This window comes from Monodelphis domestica, chromosome 6 (assembly GCF_027887165.1).
Source record: "Monodelphis domestica isolate mMonDom1 chromosome 6, mMonDom1.pri, whole genome shotgun sequence".
Classification (NCBI taxonomy): Eukaryota; Metazoa; Chordata; class Mammalia; order Didelphimorphia; family Didelphidae; genus Monodelphis; species Monodelphis domestica.
The window spans coordinates 152,693,260-152,711,727 of record NC_077232.1 but is presented as its reverse complement, the minus strand read 5'-3'; the positions used below and the strand labels follow the sequence as shown (position 1 = coordinate 152,711,727).

The 18,468-nt window shown below is 38.1% G+C and overlaps 1 long non-coding RNA gene across 1 annotated transcript in view; it reads left to right on the top strand.

The window, feature by feature from the left end:
• The window catches only part of LOC103100911 (uncharacterized), a 48,242-nt gene extending 30,849 nt beyond the window's left edge, over positions 1-17,393 (top strand). The window contains exons 4-5 of the long non-coding RNA XR_008912881.1: positions 9,253-9,536; positions 14,601-17,393. This is a non-coding gene — a long non-coding RNA (uncharacterized LOC103100911). The remainder of the gene's footprint in view (positions 1-9,252; positions 9,537-14,600) is intronic.
• The last annotated feature ends 1,075 nt before the right edge of the window (positions 17,394-18,468 follow it).

Sequence of the window (18,468 nt, the reverse complement as noted above, 5' to 3'; positions counted from 1 at the left end):
ACATGTTGCTTGGTACCTTCTATACTGAAAAGGAAAGTGATTAAATTGAGATTGCTTTCCTAGATAATTCTTTAAAGGATAACATCCTTGTCCTGCCATAATCTGAGATCTGACACTAGTTTTATTTCTGTTCCTCAAACAAGAAATTCCATCTCCCAGATCAAGACATTTTCATAGACTTCCTCCCTCTTTATCTCCTTATCTCCCTCTCCTGTCTTCCCTGACTTTAAGTTACACTAAAATATTATCCTCTAGGAAACCTTTTTCAACCCCCATTAATTCTAATCCCTTTCTTCTAATGATTGTTTATAGTTCATACTGTGTACAATTTCCCAGATCTATGTCATTTCCCCCATTAGAATGTAAGCTTCTTGAGAGTAGAGTTCCTAGTGCTTAGCATATTGTCTCTTGCTGAGTAGGTGCTTAATAAATGTTTATCAAATGATTGATTCACCACTGTGTCTAGGACACAGGGAAGAATGGAGATTTGACTTGTGCTCTCATAGAGGAACTGGAAGCAAGGGCCATCTGAGAGGTTACTTTTAAGCTTATCCTAATTTTTATAAGTTAATTTAATAAGATGTTAGTAGTTTGCACAAGAATCTCCTTTGTGTGCCTGACTTCCTCTCACTGTTACTTTCCTGGAAGGCTGAAGCAGTCATGTTAGCCTTAATTCAACCAGAGGAACCATCTTAGATTAAACCTCATGACTATCTTCTTCCTATAATAAAAATGGGAGCAGAAAGAGGAGAGTAAATGTGATAACAAATCTGACATCTGTGCCTGTGCTATGGAACAGCTGCAGCAGCACAGTGCCATATGCCCCTAAGCCAGTGTAAGCAGACACTTCTGAAGTAGAATTCCCTTGTCTATGATTGGGCATGGAATTTGGACCTGGGTTATTAAAGGGGATAGGGTTTTGCAACCTCTCCAAACCCAATTATTTCTATTATGACTGACACTGAGGGACATTAAGTGCTTCTGAAGTGAGTCCTCGTTATGATAGTGGTAATCAATGAAGTGATGATGATTATGAATATTAAGTAGCATCCATGTGATGCTAATGGGGATACTTTATATGAAAAGCATGATTCTCAGCTGATTATTCATATTATCATATCCATTTTCATACCATGTCATAGAATCTGTATAAAGATTAGAAGGGACAGTCACTGGAGCTTTTGTTCTAAAACCTCAGCATGACTTATTTCTAGCCATTGACAATGACATTAGCCGATTATTTGGTATAGAAATCTTTATAAAATATTTACAATTATGTTGCCACTAATATGTTATAACATTATTAGAAATGTTTATATTGGGACATTAGAATTAAGAGTGCTGAACTGTGAGGCGGGATATAAAATATTTACAATTGTGTTGCAACTAATATGATATAGGGCTATATAGGGCTATTAGAAATGTTTATATTGGAACATAGTAGAATTAAGAGTGCTGAAATGTAGGGTAAGAGAGTTGGCTTCTGGTCTAGGTTCTCCTATGAACCAGTTATGACTATTAACTAAGAAATCACTCTTCTGAGCACAGTTCCTTCATCTACTCTTTCAACTTCCTTCCAGTTGTAAGGTACAAGCAATCTATGATTCCCCATCATGGCAAGGCTAAATGCTCAATTGTTCAACTCAATTAATCACATTAAATGATGGCCAGAAAAAAATTACAATGTTGAATATTGTCATTTTTAGTAAACTAATCTTGGAATTAGAATGCTTTATCTTCAGTTATTGTGGGTAAGTCCCTTATTATCTAAGAAAACTCTTAAATTGTTCATCAACCTTGGTGGAAGAAGTTTCCTGAAGAAGAGTTTCTGAGAGAAACGAAACTGCAGATTCAGAAAAAAATATTTTATCCTAGTTGTCTGTATTTTGCAAAGACCCCAAATTTTGAGACTTGCCCAAGATGACAAAACTACTTAGAAATGATAATATTGGCGTCTAGAGTACGAGGAGAGAGTTGCTCTTTTGACCATATCATACATCTTATTCTGGATTGGGTGACAACCTTTACATAAGAATCTTAGAGGCAGCTAGGTGGTTCAGTGGATAGAGAGCCAGGCCCAGAGAGAAGAGATTCTGGTTTCAAATTTGGCCTGTGACACTATCTAGCTGTGTAGTCCCCGTGCAGGTCACTTAATTTCCATTGCCTACCCCTTACCACTCTTCTGTCTTAGAATCAATAATGATTCTAAGATGGTTGGAAAGGTATTTTAAAAATCTGAATTTAAAATAATAATTTTAATTTGAATATTATTTTAAAAACAAAATAATGAATGAAACACATTCTACTGAACCAAATAAATTCAAGTTCTCATATATATGATCTAAACAAGGAATAAAAAGCCCTTATGAACCTTCTGTAGGTAATAAACTTTATCATCTCCATTATATCTCAAACCCATTGACTCTGACTTTGGAAAAGTCACTTAAACTTTCTATTCTTCATTTCCATAGCTTCAACAGGAGAATATTATATGAGACAGCCTCTATGGTCCTCTAGTCTTTAAATGTTAAATATGATTATTATTAACAAAAACTAACATTTAATTAGTGCTTACTGAGAGCAAGAAATTATTTTAAATTATGCTTTACAGAGTTTTCTCTTTTGCTACTTACAATAGCTCTGTGATAGGTGATATTATTATCACCATCTTATAGATAAGGAAACTGAGGCAGGCATGAAGTGACTTGCCCAGAGATCACAGGTACAAAGTGTCTGTGACTGGCTTGGCCTCTATCCATTGAAGCACCTACCTGTGATCCTGGTATACTATGATTATGATAAGCTGAGCTTATATCAAGTTGGGGAATGACAATTCATTATATTTGATATGTTCAAAAGAAAGCACCTTGATGGATGTGCTGGGTACGGTTTGATGAGCACAAGGCAAAGGCCAGTCTTACTTTTAGCAAGAAGGAGAATGACTACCAAATCACATGGCACTTCCCTAGAGATCCCTTAAGGCATGCTCTACTTGGAGCAACTGTTTAACTGGATCTTGATTGCTTTGATAAATCTGTAGGGAAAACCTCAAAGGTCAGCCTCTGAGTCTGATGTCTGAGTTGGGAATCACAGGAGGATTTGGACTTTTGAATTTAACTTCATGAAAATGGCATTTTTTTAATGTCCCCAAAGGCAACAGGATGGAATTTCAATTCAGGAGCTCATTTCAGAGTTAGACATAGTCTGTACACATTGGTCTAGGTTGGGACTTGGAGGCCACACATGCTGCAAAGCTTCCAAGAACCTCTGAACCAGATTTAAATGCTATTGGGAAATGTTTTAAAAAATAAATTAAATATAACATATATTTTAAGACAATAATATAAAATATAAATAAAATAAATATAATATAAATAATTATAAAATATAAAAAATACAAAGTAAAAGTAACTATATTTTATGGGGTTTTTAAGTCAATACACAGCATGCATCATTTCTATTTGAGTCTGACAACTTTAGACTAGAGAAGTGTTAAAGGGATAGTGAGTTTCTTGGCACTTTTGAAGAATTCAGTGGCAGCAGCTGGTTCCTTGAAGTTAAAACTATAATCAGTCAATCAACCAGCATTATTAAAGGCTTACTATGTGCTAGAAATTGAGGACATGATGACAAAAAAGAAATAGTCCTTGTCCTCAAAGGCTTAAATCCAATGTACAGAAAGCATATTTTCATATGTAAATTTACATGTACATACATACAATTTTTTTCTTCTGCAAAAAACAAACCAAACCAAAACTATTATTTCACTGATATTGAGAATTCCTGCTAAGGAGATAGTGTTTATAAATTCAGTTGCACTACAGATCTGGCTGGGGCACCTTGAGTTGACTGGATGTGCTCAGGCTCACTGTCAGTATATATAAGAAGTAGTTCTTAAACCTATGTTTGTTTGTCTGTTTTTGTTTTGTTTTGTTTTGTTTTTATCTTGAGATAATTTTATTTAATTAATTAATTTAGAATATTTTCACATGGCTACATGATTCATGTTCTTTCCCTCCTCCAATTCCACTGCTTTTTACATGTGTCAGTGATTAAGACCTATTTCCACATTATTGATAACTGCACTATGGTGATTGTTTAGAGTCTACATCCCCAATCATATCCCCATCAATTCATGTGATCAAGCAATTGTTTTTCTTCTGTGTCTCTTTTTCCCACAATTCTTTCTCTGAATGTGGATATTGTTCTTTCTTTTAAGTCCCTCCAAATTGTCCTGGATCATTGCATTGTTACTACTAGAGAAGTCCATTGTGTTTGTTTGTGCCACAGTGTATCAGTCTCTGTGTACAATATTCTCCTGGTTCTGCTCCTTTCATTCTGCATCACTTCCTGGAGGTTGTTCCAGTCCACATGGAGTTCCTCCAGTTCATTATTCCTTTCAGCACAATAGTATTCCATCACCAACATATACCACAATTTGCTCAGCCATTCCCCAATTGATGGGCATCCCCTCATTTTCCAATTTTTGGCCACCACAAAGAGCGCAGCTATGAATATTCCTGTACATGTCTTTTCCCTTATTATCTCTTTAGGGTACAAATCCAGCAGTGCTATGGCTGGATCAAAGGGCTGATAGTCTTCTGGTGCCCTTTGGGCATAGTTCCAAATTGCCCTCCAGAAGGGTTGGATCAATTCACAACTCCACCAGTAATGTATTAATGTCTCTACTTTGCCACATCCTCTCCAGCATTCATTACTTTCCATTGCTGTCATTTTAGCCAATCTTCTAGGTGTGAGGTGATACCTCAGAGTTTTAAAACCATGTTTTCCTATATCTCAAACATTTCCTATACACTCATATAAAATATAGACCAAATAAATACAATGTAATATGCCAATGTGTGCAGGAATGCAGTAGGTGCCTCATAGGGGAGGTGGCAGTGAGATGGCACAGTGGATAGAATGCTAGACTTCAATTCACAATAACCTGGCAGTTTCCTCACCTGTAAAAGAGGGTAATAATAACCCCTGCACACCCTAGGTATTTTGAAGTTCAAATGAGATAATATTTGCAGAGGGCTTACTTAGTACAGCACCTATTAAGGAATAAACACTAAATAAATGCTAATTATGATAATAACTATTATTATTAATACTTCTCCTTTATAGGAAATGATGGACTCTAGGAGGGATAGGAAAGTGGAGAGAAGGCTCTGGTAACAGATAAATAAGCAAAATCACAGAAAAAGGGTTTGGAATGATGGATGAAATAAATAGCAAAGGACAATTTCCCCAACCTAAAGAGTGAGAGGAGAAATATGCAGCTTTCTGTAAGGCTCGTCCCTTTGTCCTGACATCTGAACACAGCAGTTGAAAAGTTGGTCTCACCATTGTCTCTCTCATTCTTGCAATATAACCAGTAGAGATGCTTTTTCAAACATACATATCTTTGTTGACACCTGTTACCCTCGTTCATCAAAGTGACCAGTTTGCTGTGTTACAGCCCTGTTCAATCCCAACATGAATTTCTCTATTGCTTTGTGTCTGAAACTCAGTTTCAGATCTCCAGAGATTCTTGTTTCCACAACCTATCTCTACATCACCAATAGTCAATATTATTGTAGGAAATATTAAAAGACCAAGAGGAAAACATCCACTGGTTGGAGGACCATTGGAAGCATAAGCACCAAAAAAGTAGGGATGGATGGTTTATAATCTGTTCTGATGGAGAGATGAGGCATATTGATGAGATGATGGATCTATGGGTTTACAGGTTACTGCATGGATAATACATTGTTGTTACTCTGCATTTCAAGAACTATAAGTGAATTGAGTTTCATCTAAGTGGTCCTGTTGCTTGTCCTTTGTTTTTAAGAGGAACAATGGTATCACAAAGTGATGTCTCGACACACATGAATTAGATTTAAATTAGGCAGAGTTGCACAAAGTAGTTGCACAATCTTCCAGTCATTACAGTCCAACGATAAGACAAAAGTTGGGACGTCTTGGCATCTTCAATGTCTGACCAAATTCTAATTGTGACACACAATATGCTTTAGCTGCCATTGTGGTCTTTGGAACAAATTGTTCTTATCCTCTCCTTCTGCTGAAGGGAATCTTTACACGTTTGATGTAGATATCCCCATAATTCATTGATTGGTTTAAGGCCTGTTGATTATTCTCTTTTAGCCCTGCTATCCAGACAGTTTTACCAGTGTATAGCCACCTTACTCCTGTTGGCACAGGTGAGAATCGAGTGAAAGGCAGAAACTAAAGAATAAGCAACCCTACAAAATTACTCAGCAAACCTTCATATAAGTACTAGTCATCCCTGAATTCCTTACACACTCCTCTAGGAAGTGGTAAAATGGCTATGGAACATACTTAATTCTTTTCCCAAAGACATCATTGTATGTCCTCCTGCAATTTTTCATTTAAATTTTTACTTGATGGAAATGACATCTAAATTTTTCTGTGGTCCACAGAAAATTCTACTCATTAGGAACTCATTAAAATAATCTAAAAGAATTTGTAAAGGGTTAGAGATTCATCGTTATAATTTAGAATCCTCAGAGTTTTAGCATCTCATTTCCTAAATCAGAGATGGGCAACCATTTGAAGATGTTGTACCAGCATCCCTGCCCCAACCCCAAGTCCAGTGGTGTGCCCACGCCACCCCCTTCTCCCTCATCCCCCCTCCTGTAGACCACATTCTGTGGCCCTCTCCCCACTGATTGCTAGGCACACCCTGCTTCCCCTCCTTACTCCACCCAAAGGAGGGAGGAAGCATTCCCAGGGGACTATTGGGCAAGGGTGGGTGGGTGATATAGTCACACTTGGGGAGAGGGACAGGTGAGGGATGAGGGACACAAGCACTCTACTCTGCTCCCCTCTAGTTATGTGAACTATGATCCCCTCAAACCTAGTTCCTCTCCAAAGTGGAAATGGAGGGGATCTTGAAAATTTCAAAGTATACCCTCTTTAGCCACTATTCAAGGAACCAGAAGCCATTTCAAATGCAAAAGTTTATTGAGAAATAGAGAAAAAGGTGTCCAGAAAAACAAAAAAAGCAGAAAGGCTCCAGCTTACTAGAAAACCCCTTATTTATAGGAAAATATAACCCTCAGGTTAAATGACATCATCCTGACACATTCACCCCATCACAGTCCAGCCTTCCTGAAGCTGGTATCCTCCAAATTAACCTTTTTAAGAGAAAGATCAAGAGTTGAAATGAGGTTTTAGTCTGCATGCAGAGCTGATTGGGAGATTGATAACTTCCAAAGCTTCTAGCCCACCTTTCTTCCTCAGGCAGGGACTCCTTTGAATGCAAATTAAACAGAATGAGTCAGGGGCTTAAGAATGCAAATTAAAGCACCCCAATGTTTCCTTGTGAAAGAAATCCTGGAATAGTCAAAGAGGCCATTAGCCTAGCTTAAGGGTCATAAAACTTATTCCTAAATCACTAGACTACAGTTTTGAACATTTTTTAAAGGACAAACTTAAAAGATACATCCTAAAATACTTTCTATAGTAAAGACACTTGTTGCTTCTGATAGTAAAGGCATCACTTGTTTCTGCTCCTTCCTCAGGCTTTCTAGTTAGGAACTCTAGAGAGCTCTGTCTTGCAGGGATGTGTCCATCAAGACAAAAGAATAAACATTGAAATTTATTTTTAAACAACTAACTAGTACAATATATGGAACAAAGATTGTTGTCTTAAAATAATTTTTGTCCACTATTTTTATTGCTAAATGTAAATCATAAAAAATCCTTTATTTTCTCAGATTCTGGTATTAAGAGATTGGGGTTATTGTGTTTTATGACCCTTATTAATTTTTATAATTTATTGAGTGTATAGGACTACTTAAAAAAAAGACTATGTGAATGTCACTAAATTAAAACTGTGTACTCTGAAGATTATCAGGAAAGAAAAGTTATCAAGATAAATCAAGTGTAGAAGGGAATTCTTTATTCTCTGAGTTTACATTTGTGGAAAGGAAATCCTTTATTTTCTTTGCCTACATGGACTTAACACTTTGGTTAACAATAACTTTGAATCAACACAGGCTTGAACTAGGTGGAAGAGCTCTCAAACCACTTAGTGAATTCACAAACCACCTAGTCATAGGTGAGAAGCCAGAAAGATACTTGGAGAGCTCCACCTTTTTTATCAAATGTAAAAAAATAAAATTTAATCTCTAATAATAAAATATTATATTTTAGGAGGTTTATTAGATGGTCATTAGAAATCAAGGAATAAAGAAGATACAAAATAAAAACCACATGACCATGACTGGTTAGCCATTTTTAAAATCCCCACCTTACCACCATCACTGCTGGCTGCGAGCCAAAGAGGATGTGGGAGGAGTTATTGCCAGGTTAAATACCAATAACGTGACCTTGCCAACGTGGAGACGAAGGAGAGATTATAGGGAATTTTGAGAAATACTAAGGACTTCTGGGGAATGAAGTCAAAGGTTCAAAATTTCCATTTATACACTAACTCACACAGTCAGAAACTTGTATTAAGAGTTCATGTCCTCAGAAACTGTGAACCCTTTTGATGAGTGTTCACCTGTCCAGAAGGTACAAACTAGTTTCAGTCTTAGACAATTTAGAAACTGTGATTGACCCCTGTGAAGAGGGAAAGAGACAAGAAGCCACTATAAAAGGCCCTGAATTTCTGAGACTAGAGAGAGTGGACTCCAAGAAGAGAGTCTCTCCAAGAAGGAAGTCAGCTTCAAGAAGAAGGTAGGCTCAAAGAAGATAGTCAGCCTCAGGAATCACCTTCAGCTCCAATCATTGTCTTGGCTTGCCTCTTGGATGGAACTTGGGTGAGTGGATAGCTGGTTTTCTCTTCCTGTCTTCTGGAGATAGTTTAATTACAGTTGAAGGTTGATAAGTCTTGGCTGAGTCAAGCACTGGAACACTATTTAGTTAGATAGGTTTATTAATGTCTTCTCTACCCTTTTGCATTTCTCTACTTTCACTCTTTCCACCTCTTTGTAAATAAAAGCTATTAAAGTTTTTTTTTTTGTCTTTGAGCATATATTTCAGTAAAATCATTACAATTTAACTCTTACACTAGTAAAAGATTGTCGAATGTCTAGGATATTATGAGATTTCCTTGACAGATACTTATTATCAAAATATCTCTACTATGCAGGATTCTGGTTTGGGCTTGGTCAAGAAGAGAAGAAAAAGATGCAGAGTTTAGCAACATTGAGAAATTGCAAATAACCTTTGAGGGTAAAACTTACCCATTCAGTATTCTGGCTTCTCTCTTACTAGGGATATTTACAGTAGATCCTTCCCATGTAAACATCATGGCAACATTTGTGGAAGTCAAAATTGGATTAAAAGAAGTAAGAAGAAAATAAAATAATTTGAGAGAATTATGGTCTAGGACTATGAAAGGCGGTGTCAAGATGGTGGACTAGAGGCGAGAGAGCTGGAATCTCTGAAAACCTTCAAAATGAACACTAGAGTGGCAGAACCAACAAAGGAAAGGCATAAGAAAATTTTCCTGCAATAGAAAAATTGGAAGATATGAAGAGAAAGTCACTTTCAATGAGGTGAGAAGGGAGCACAGATCACACAATAAGGGGAATTATAAGGCTAATAAATAATTTTCTCAAAAAAATGTTTTTATTTTAAAAGTTTAGGGCATTGATTATGGGGAATGCTGTTCATTATCAAGGAGATCTTTATGTATTTTGAATTTCATCTGATGACAAATATCCTGTTATTTTCCTATTTAATTCGCAATTACACTAACACTATTAATATGTATTTTCCAAAAAGGAAGAGAGTGCTACTTTCTTGGATCTTAGATTGAGAATAAGGCAGAGGATCTGTTGCAATATCAAATAGATAAATCCTATCTAGTTCTACTAATTCATTTAAGAATGATTCATATGATACTGCCAGAAGAGATGTGGAAAATATATCTGGGTCCTAGAAAGTTCTCACATATTTGTTACACATTTAAATAAATGGGAAGAAATGATTATGGATTTCTAATGTTCATAGTGAAGTCATAATTAATATGTAATCAAATGTTCCCTGGAGCAGCTAGGTGGTAGAGTATGTAGAATGCCAATGGATCTGGATTCAGGTAAATTCAACTTCTTGAGTTCCAATATGGTCTCTGATATTTGTTAGCTATATCTACATGGAATCTAGAAGCCCCAAACTTATAGCCTAGTAAAATCTAATGCACCCCAAGTTTTAGGACTAGCTTGTAAGTTGGAGACCCCAAAACCTGTTCTTGTTCCCTGTTCCTGTGAGAATCCACCCTGAAGGTAATCTCAGGCTAGCAGTTTTAGACTGAATAATGCACCCTAAGGTAAAGACAATCTCTGTCAAGTAGGGCCAAGCCCAAGCCAAGTGACTCTTTAGTGCAATAGGCAGTATGTCAGTCTTGTAATCTGAAAATCCTGAGTTTGATCCTTAAAAGGAGGATGTGATACAGTGGGAGAGGCTTCTGGAGACAAGAAGACCCTCCAGTATTGCAAATTAAAGCCCATCTTTGCCTACTGATGCTATGCAATTGTTTTCCATGTCCTCTCATAAGGTAACCACAAAGGTCCCAAAGAATCACAGTACAAAATGTGTCAACCCAGACTGCTTTGGTCTCCCTCATTGACACCTGACATTTCAAGGATAGAGGTAGAGTAACTGGAATACTCAGGTTATATGTTCATATTCTCTGTCTCTGTCTCTGTGTTTGTCTGTCTGTCTCTCCACCCCCCCCCTTCTGTCTCTGTCTCTTTCTCTTTTATTTTACTTTTTACTTAAAATTTTACCTCTCTTTGATGGCACACTGTTTTCTACATCACCAAGCTTCCTAAAAGGGTTTCATAGTCATTGTTAACTGAAACAATCATTGTAGAGAAGGTACAGACCATCCTTATCACCACCCCTACTGAGAGTTCTCACAGACACAGAAGGTAAGCCAGTATTGCTAAGTCAGCAAAGTACCTTAGGGGAGAAATGGGACAGCAAGTGCCAGATAGGATAAACTACCAGCATCTACAGCACTTTCACTGCCATCTTTCTTAATTCCTTAGTGGAGATAGTCCAGGACTCTGAATTTAAGAATTCTAAGAACATCAGTTCCTCCTAATCCTCCCACTAGGCTACCCGTCTTGTTTGCAACCTAGCATTTGATACTATTGTCTGTAAACATTAAATTAGTCTCTAATAAAAGTATTATATTTTTGAGGTTTATTAAAGATTATTAGAAATCAAGGAATAAAGAAATACAAATAAGAAAAACCACGTACCTAGGACTGATAAGCCCATTCAAAAGCTTACTTACATCATTGCAATGGAGAGCCAAGCATAGAAGAGCATAGAAAAGCATAGAAGAGGGCGAGGTAGGCATTGCTGCCAGTTTAAATGCTAATTGTGATCTCGCCCAAGTGGAGACTCAGGTGAGATTATAGGGAATTCTGGGAAATGCCAATGACTTCTGGGGATTGAAGTCTAGGGTTCAAATCTCCATTTTACATGTCCAGGAAAACAACCTTTGTGGAAATGAATTTTGTTAATTGTCTCTGCTTATGCTTTGCTGCAAGATAAAGACCTAACAGAAAGTTCTCACCACCAAAATACTTGGACCGATCAAGTAGTTCAACATCAGAAATGGGAATAATTTTGCCAATAGAAATGTTGTTAATAAATGTGCTTTTCCACTTGCTTTGATGCTGAACGTTAATGGATATTTCTATTTGACTTTTCACTGAAATTTCTTTTATGTGCTAACTTCTATTAGAATGTGAGTTCGTTGAGAGCAGTCAATGTCTTGATTTTAAGCTTATACCAAGTGTTAAAATAAAATGACTTGCACATCCTAAATATAAGCTTAATACAAAGCATTTTAGCCACTTGCTTTTTATAGAATCTCTTTATTATGTTTTGTAGCTTGCTCAAAGCTACAGAGCACTTCTCCATTGCCCTCTGAGTGATAGTCATTTTAAATTCTTCAATGAATGAAGTGTTCTGTGACTTCAACCTGGAAAACAATACTCAGATTTTTGGCACTTAAAAAAAGTGAGCCTTTCTATTAGAGTGAGTTTGACATTACTAAAAAGAATTTTGTAATTATTATCAAATGAAAAAAAGAAACAATGAAAAAACATTCAAATGAAGGGGAAAATGAGTATTTTTTCAGTTCATATTCATAGCTTATTAGTATATTTCAAATATGTAAAATATACATCCACAATTAGAAAATTAAATTGTGCTATTTATTTGGAAAATTATTCCTGTTGAAACATATGACCAACAGAATACTTTCAAGAAGACACAAAAAGGATATGAAATATGTCAGCTTTTAGATGAATATTTTAATCTCTTTATGTTTCTGCCTAGCCTTAAACACTGATCTCTCCTAAATAGAAACATCATGGCCTCAAAGTTAAAGTAGGTGAATCCAAATAATTTATTAATCACTTGATATACATAGATGGCATTGATTTACATGTATCCATTTAAAACATATTAAGGTATTAATATTAATTTTATTAGTTATTAATATTAATATTATTAAGTACATAATAATCATAAAAATTATTTTGACTTTTAAAATGCAAAATTCTCAGTGCCCCACAAAAAAGACTATGACTGAAAGCTTTGAGCATAAATCCAAGAAGCCTTTCTTAGGAGCCTACTATGTGTCAGGAACTTTGTTATTCTTATGGCACTCTGTTATACATAACACTACTAAGAAGTAAGTTGCTATTATGCATGTGAAAAGATTATTGATACCCTGAAGTGCTCCGTGGGAAGAGAGCATTGAAAATTTACACTCATCTAATGTTAGTCTGAACATGCACTTATGGAATTGCAAATTGCCCCATAACAGTCTCCTGCTCAAGTCCCAGTCCATGATTGACCTTATGTGTTCTGACCAGAGCCCAAAGACAGTTTTGCCACTGTAGTGCAAGTAGTCAGTTCATCTCTCCCTTTGGCAGCAACCAAGGACTCTCCTGGAAGTTACCAAACTAACAGCTGATGGGGATCCAGTCCTTTAGCAGACAGTCTCAACAGTATATGCTCCTTCCTCAATTCCCCACTTAATGATTTGACTTTCTATCCTTTTCTGGAGTATTTCCAGGAGTTCCTTTTGGTCCTGGCATCATTTTTTTTTATTTTTGTTTTGATGCTTTCACATTTAAAAAAATTTTTGTATTGCCGTTCTCTTCTGAGCTTGTATTTTAGTCAACTCTTGTTGAAATACTTTTTTTTCCATGTCTTTTGGTCACTTATAGGCTACTCCCCCCTTGATTTTATTTATATACTGTAATAGATAATATTGGAAATATGGATCAAAAATTCAGAAAGCACGTTTGAATTCTTTCGGAGTCTTTATAGGGCTGGTGGATACATTTTGGAATCCGTTTCTTCAGGGGATCTAACTCCTGGGTTGTAAACTGTCTATGTACCTTTGAATGTAACACACCAGCTGTACTTGATAACTTGGTAACATCTTTTGTTGGAAAAATTTTCTCAGGTTCACTAGTTGACTTAGTGTCCTTGTCACTGCCATTTCCCTGTACAATAGCCTTTGATTTCTTTGCCTTTCTGTCTTTCTTGTTGGGTGCACTATCTGCCTGGCCATTTTCCTTGCCATTAATCTGGTCTAGCCCGTTTGCCTTCATAAATTCTTCAAACATATCCTTTACTAAGGTTTCCAAGTTGGTATCCACCACCATTATCTTTGCTGTCTGTTTGGGGATCACAAATCTGTAGATGTTCTTCAGATAGGTCAGTGTCATGGGAATGATATAAACCACTGTCATAATCTGCCAGATAATAGTTTCTTTTTGGAATGGCCACTGTAGTATGAACATCATGGTGTTGCGAGGTATTCCACCGAATCTATAATCATGGTGGTCATTTTACTGTATAGGATGTTGTAGATCCAATAACCAGTAATAGCTGCCAACACAACTAATCCACAGAGCACTTGTTTAAGCATCTTGCTGTTGTTTTAGGGATTGTAAAGTTCAGTCAGTCAGGGGTGCCAAAATGTAATAGATAATATTGGAGGGTATATTTGATGGGTAAATGATAACTAATAAATCAGGCAGCTATCTTCTTTTGCCTACCCTCCTCCCTCTATTCCTCCCTTCCTCCCCCTTCCAGCCTCCCTCTTCTCTCCTCCCCCTTTACTTCTTTCTTCTTTCTCAATCACTCAGGGTGAATTTGTGTTGTCTCAAATGAAGATACTTTCTCTCTTCTTTATCTAAGTAAAGGGAAGACAGGAAAAGATAGAGACTGGAGGTAAGAGGGATGAGGATTTCCCTAGACTACAGGTTGGCCTCAAGTTTGAGGATATTGGGATGGAGTTCAACTTGAGAGGAATGATTGATAGGTCTGGCAGTCAGTCACTATCATAAAACAGAGCAAGTTGGAGAGATAAACCAGCTTCTTCCTTCCCTGATTCAGAGGCAACCAGGAAATCAATCAGGTCCCTGATTCAAAGGCCACCAGCCTCAGCCAAGTCCCCAGAATACAGCCAGCAGTTGGTCTGGCTCCAAACTGCCTTTCCTGGTAACACTCCAAATCAGAATCTTCATTTGATTGACAGTGAGGTCACCACTCAGCCACTGCTTCTTGTCTTGCTGCAGGCCTTTCCAATATCTCTCTCTTCCACAACACCGAAGCTTACCTCCATTCCTGTGTTAAAGGGAGAATTCTCCAGCAATTTCCCCGTGCCTGATTTTGGCTCAAGTGTCTGGTCTCAGACTGAGCATTCTACAGAGGCATCCTGGTTGGCCTCCTTTGGGTAAGTTTGCAGTGCTTCAGTTCAGCTGATTGGAGTTGGGTTCTGCCAAGTCCTGCCACTACTGGACCTTGCTGGGCTGAGTTCCTTCTAATATCACCTGGGCTGGCGTGTGCCCCATATCTGCTTGGGCTGTATTCTGCAGGGCCACTTTCCTCCCATTGCTTCTTGTTCTATATTGTGTTGGTTGCTGTTCTCACCCTGCTGAGGCTAGACCTAGCTGGCTGTGCTCTTTCCCCTGCAGCTTGTGGTATACCACATCTGAGTTCTGCTGAGGCTTGGTTAGTGCTTTCTTTTCTTATGCCAGTGATATGAGACCTTCTTGCTGTCTCTCCACATGGTCCTTGGCCAGAGCCCTGCTTCCCTTTTCTTCTATTGGTTCTGCTGATTCATTTTGAGGTGTTTTGCTCTTTTGTGGTCACTTGGAGTGGAGTTGGTGGGCTTTGGGTGTTTACTCTGTCATCTTGGCTTGGTCTCTTCAGTATTTCCCAAGTCAGTCTCCAGGGTCTGTGGGCTCTGCAACTGCCACTTTCTCTGCAGCCTTTTTGTCTTAGAGGTTTCTCTGGTTGTACCAAACTTCTCTCCCATGTAACCCAGTCTTTGGCTGGACTCCCTCTTTAGTGTCCATTGTAAAGCATCAGCCTCTCCCAGATAATCCTGTCTTGGACTTCTCATTTCCTTGTAGCCATGATAGAGCCAACCAATCATACTTCCCTGTCTTTAGTTCCCCAAAAGGGATGTTCTATTATTTTGGAGAGAATCATCTTTGGTGGTGACCCTCCTAGAGACCCCAGAGGCCCAGAGTCCTGACTCTGGGAAGTATCCAGCACCTGGTCCTGTGTGGCAGCTGATCACCAATGATCTGCCTCTTTCCTGATCAAGGACCTGGTCCCATGAACACTCCAGTGGTTCTGTGCCCCCCAAGTCAATACCAAACCAAATATGCTCAATTAAAATGCTCAAGGTCTTTTGCCACTAAACCCAAAGCATTTCCTAAACATTTCTTGTCCAACTAGTCAGGTCTTCAGTTTATCAAACTCCAATTAATTTTCTTATACTCCAGAACACATACACATTCATTAGAAAAGCCATGGCCTCTAGATGTAATAAGTAATAGCTTAACAAAAATGTGAAATTATAGCATTCAAATAAAAAGTTAATGCCTTGAATAAAGATATATCACATTACTAGCAACATAAAATTAACTGTTGTTGATATGCAATATTCTCCACATCCACCTGAAACTTTAAAGGAAAAGACTAAAATTTAAAGTTACAAATCCTGAATCCTCTTTTGTCTCCTGATAGAGATTCTGACATTCAGATCACAAGTTCCTGAAATTTCATCTTTTGGGAGAAATCAAGAGTTAATACAGCTTCAGACATTATCAGCTAACATTTAAATGGCAAGCTTTTGAGGTTCTTATTAGAGAAACCTTGAGCTAAGGAATATATTAAAAAATAAAATATAGACAAAACTCAGAAGAACTCCAGAACTTAAGTTATCAAGTTTCTATGAGAAAGTTTTTCATAAAAAATTCACAACCATTTAAAAACCTTAAGCTATACCATTTTATGCCATGAGGAACTTTTATCAATTTAAATTGAATCAAAGCAGTTACCTAAAACTTAGATTTAATCCTTGGACTGAATAACCTTGACTCCAAGACCAAAAACATATCTGAGTATAGAGGATTCAGACAGGTAGATCTGAACCCCATTTTGGATAAAAAGAAAAAAATGGTTAGGGTCAGAGTTAGGCAACTCTTGCTAATCATGTGCACATCTATAGCTCCCCAATAACCTGGTACTCAGCAGCAGCCCCATTTGGGGTCCTGCTGGGGCCCACACAAAATCATATTTGCCCATTTAACCCCGACATTAGAGAGTTTTGAGATTCCCACATACATGAGACCAGAGTTTGTTGTTTGAGAGTTTTCATTTACCCAGCCCACTTGCTAACCTGAATCAGGACCAGGGCTCCATGGATACCTGTTGGCGTTGCACATCTGGTGTCAGCTAGCAGATGGCTTAGGCAGCCATAACTTTGAATCTCGGTGGGACCTCCATTTATGTCAACTTGGAAAAACGCAGAACGAGCAAAACAGTCACAAAACCAAACCCATAATCAGGAAAGAGACAGATCCTTGACCATTGGCCGCCATACAGAGCCAAGCACCAGACACCACACAGAGCCAAAACTCTGGGGCTCTGAGGACAGTGCCTCCAGATTCCCTTGAATCACCCCAAAAGATGCTTCCCCAAAATGGGCATTTATTAAGTGCTTACTATGTTCCAGGCATTGTGCCAAATACCTTTACAGCTATTATCTCATCTGATCCTCATAACAAGTGATATTGTGAATGTATTTTACAGTTGAGGAAACTGAGGCATTCAGATGTTAATTGATTTGTCCAGCGTCACACAAATAGCAAGTATCTGAGGCAAGATTTGAAATTAAGTCTTTTTGAAATCCAAGGTTCTATCTACTGAGTCAACAGCTGATATTCTACTGCTCAGTGATCTTCTGAAATTTCCCATCCTCTTTAGTACATAATACAAATTCCTCTTTTTGGTATTTAGAGAATGTTTTAATTTGAAGATAGATTCTAACTTCAGGTTGATTATATATTGGTCCTCACCACTGTGAATTTTAAAAGTCTCCATCTTGGTCTAGCACCCAAAAATTGTGCACACCCACACTACACGGGCATGTGCTAGTCAATGACAAATCAGAAATAACTAACTGCCCACCTGGGCTGTCCTAAGCCAAGCTAGAGCCAACCATTGGATTTGTGAGACACAGGAAGTGAGGTAGGGATCAGCCTCTGGAATTCGCTGACTTCCTGTGGAGAGAGCGAGAGGGGAGTGGGTGTTAGGAGCTTGGAGAGAGAGGACGCCCGCAGACAGCTTTCCTTCAGATCGGTCACGTGAGTTAAGGACTGATTCTTTCCACCTGGGCCTTTAGGCCTAAACTCCCTCTGCCTTGGTCAGAGGTTGAGTAGCCCCTTTTCCCTTTTCTCTTCTCCCCTTCTCTCCCTCTCCTTTTCCCTACTCCCGTTGTGATTAAACCTCCATAAACTCCATTCTGACTTGAGTGTTCATTTTAGGAATTTCATAAGTAAATTCCTTGGCGGCCATTGTTCAATATTACAGAAATCTTGTAGCCACATTTTAGCCATTACAATATTATAACCCTCTCACAGAGGCCTAAAATTTCCCCCATTACAGTTTTGGCGAACTACTACGGGAAAAAGACCTATATCAGTCTTCTGATCTCCTTACTAATCACCGGGGAGAAGTCCCACCCCGGCTACCCCCTCTGGCTCTTGGCCCTGCCTTAGTGCTTGGAAGGTTTCTAGAACCTCAATAAATTTCCTGAATTTTCTTGCCTTTTCACCCTACTTATTGCTCACTCCGTCAGTCCTTTTACCAAATACCTTGGCTTAAAGACACAGCTGCCAGAACAGGTGAGTATAAAACACCTTTTCTCTTTTCCCTTTACCCCTTAAGTTAAATTGGGGTCAACAGGATTTTTTTTCCTTCTCCTCTTTGTCTCTCATTTCCGTCTCCTTTTACTTTAAGGAGGTGGCTCAGTAGATTGAGAGGCAGGCCAGGCTTACCTAATCAACTGATTAGCAACGAGGAACCTCAGGAGAAGGAGCTCTTAGGAGCTCCTAGCCCGCAAAAAACAGCTGAATACAGCTAGGGAGC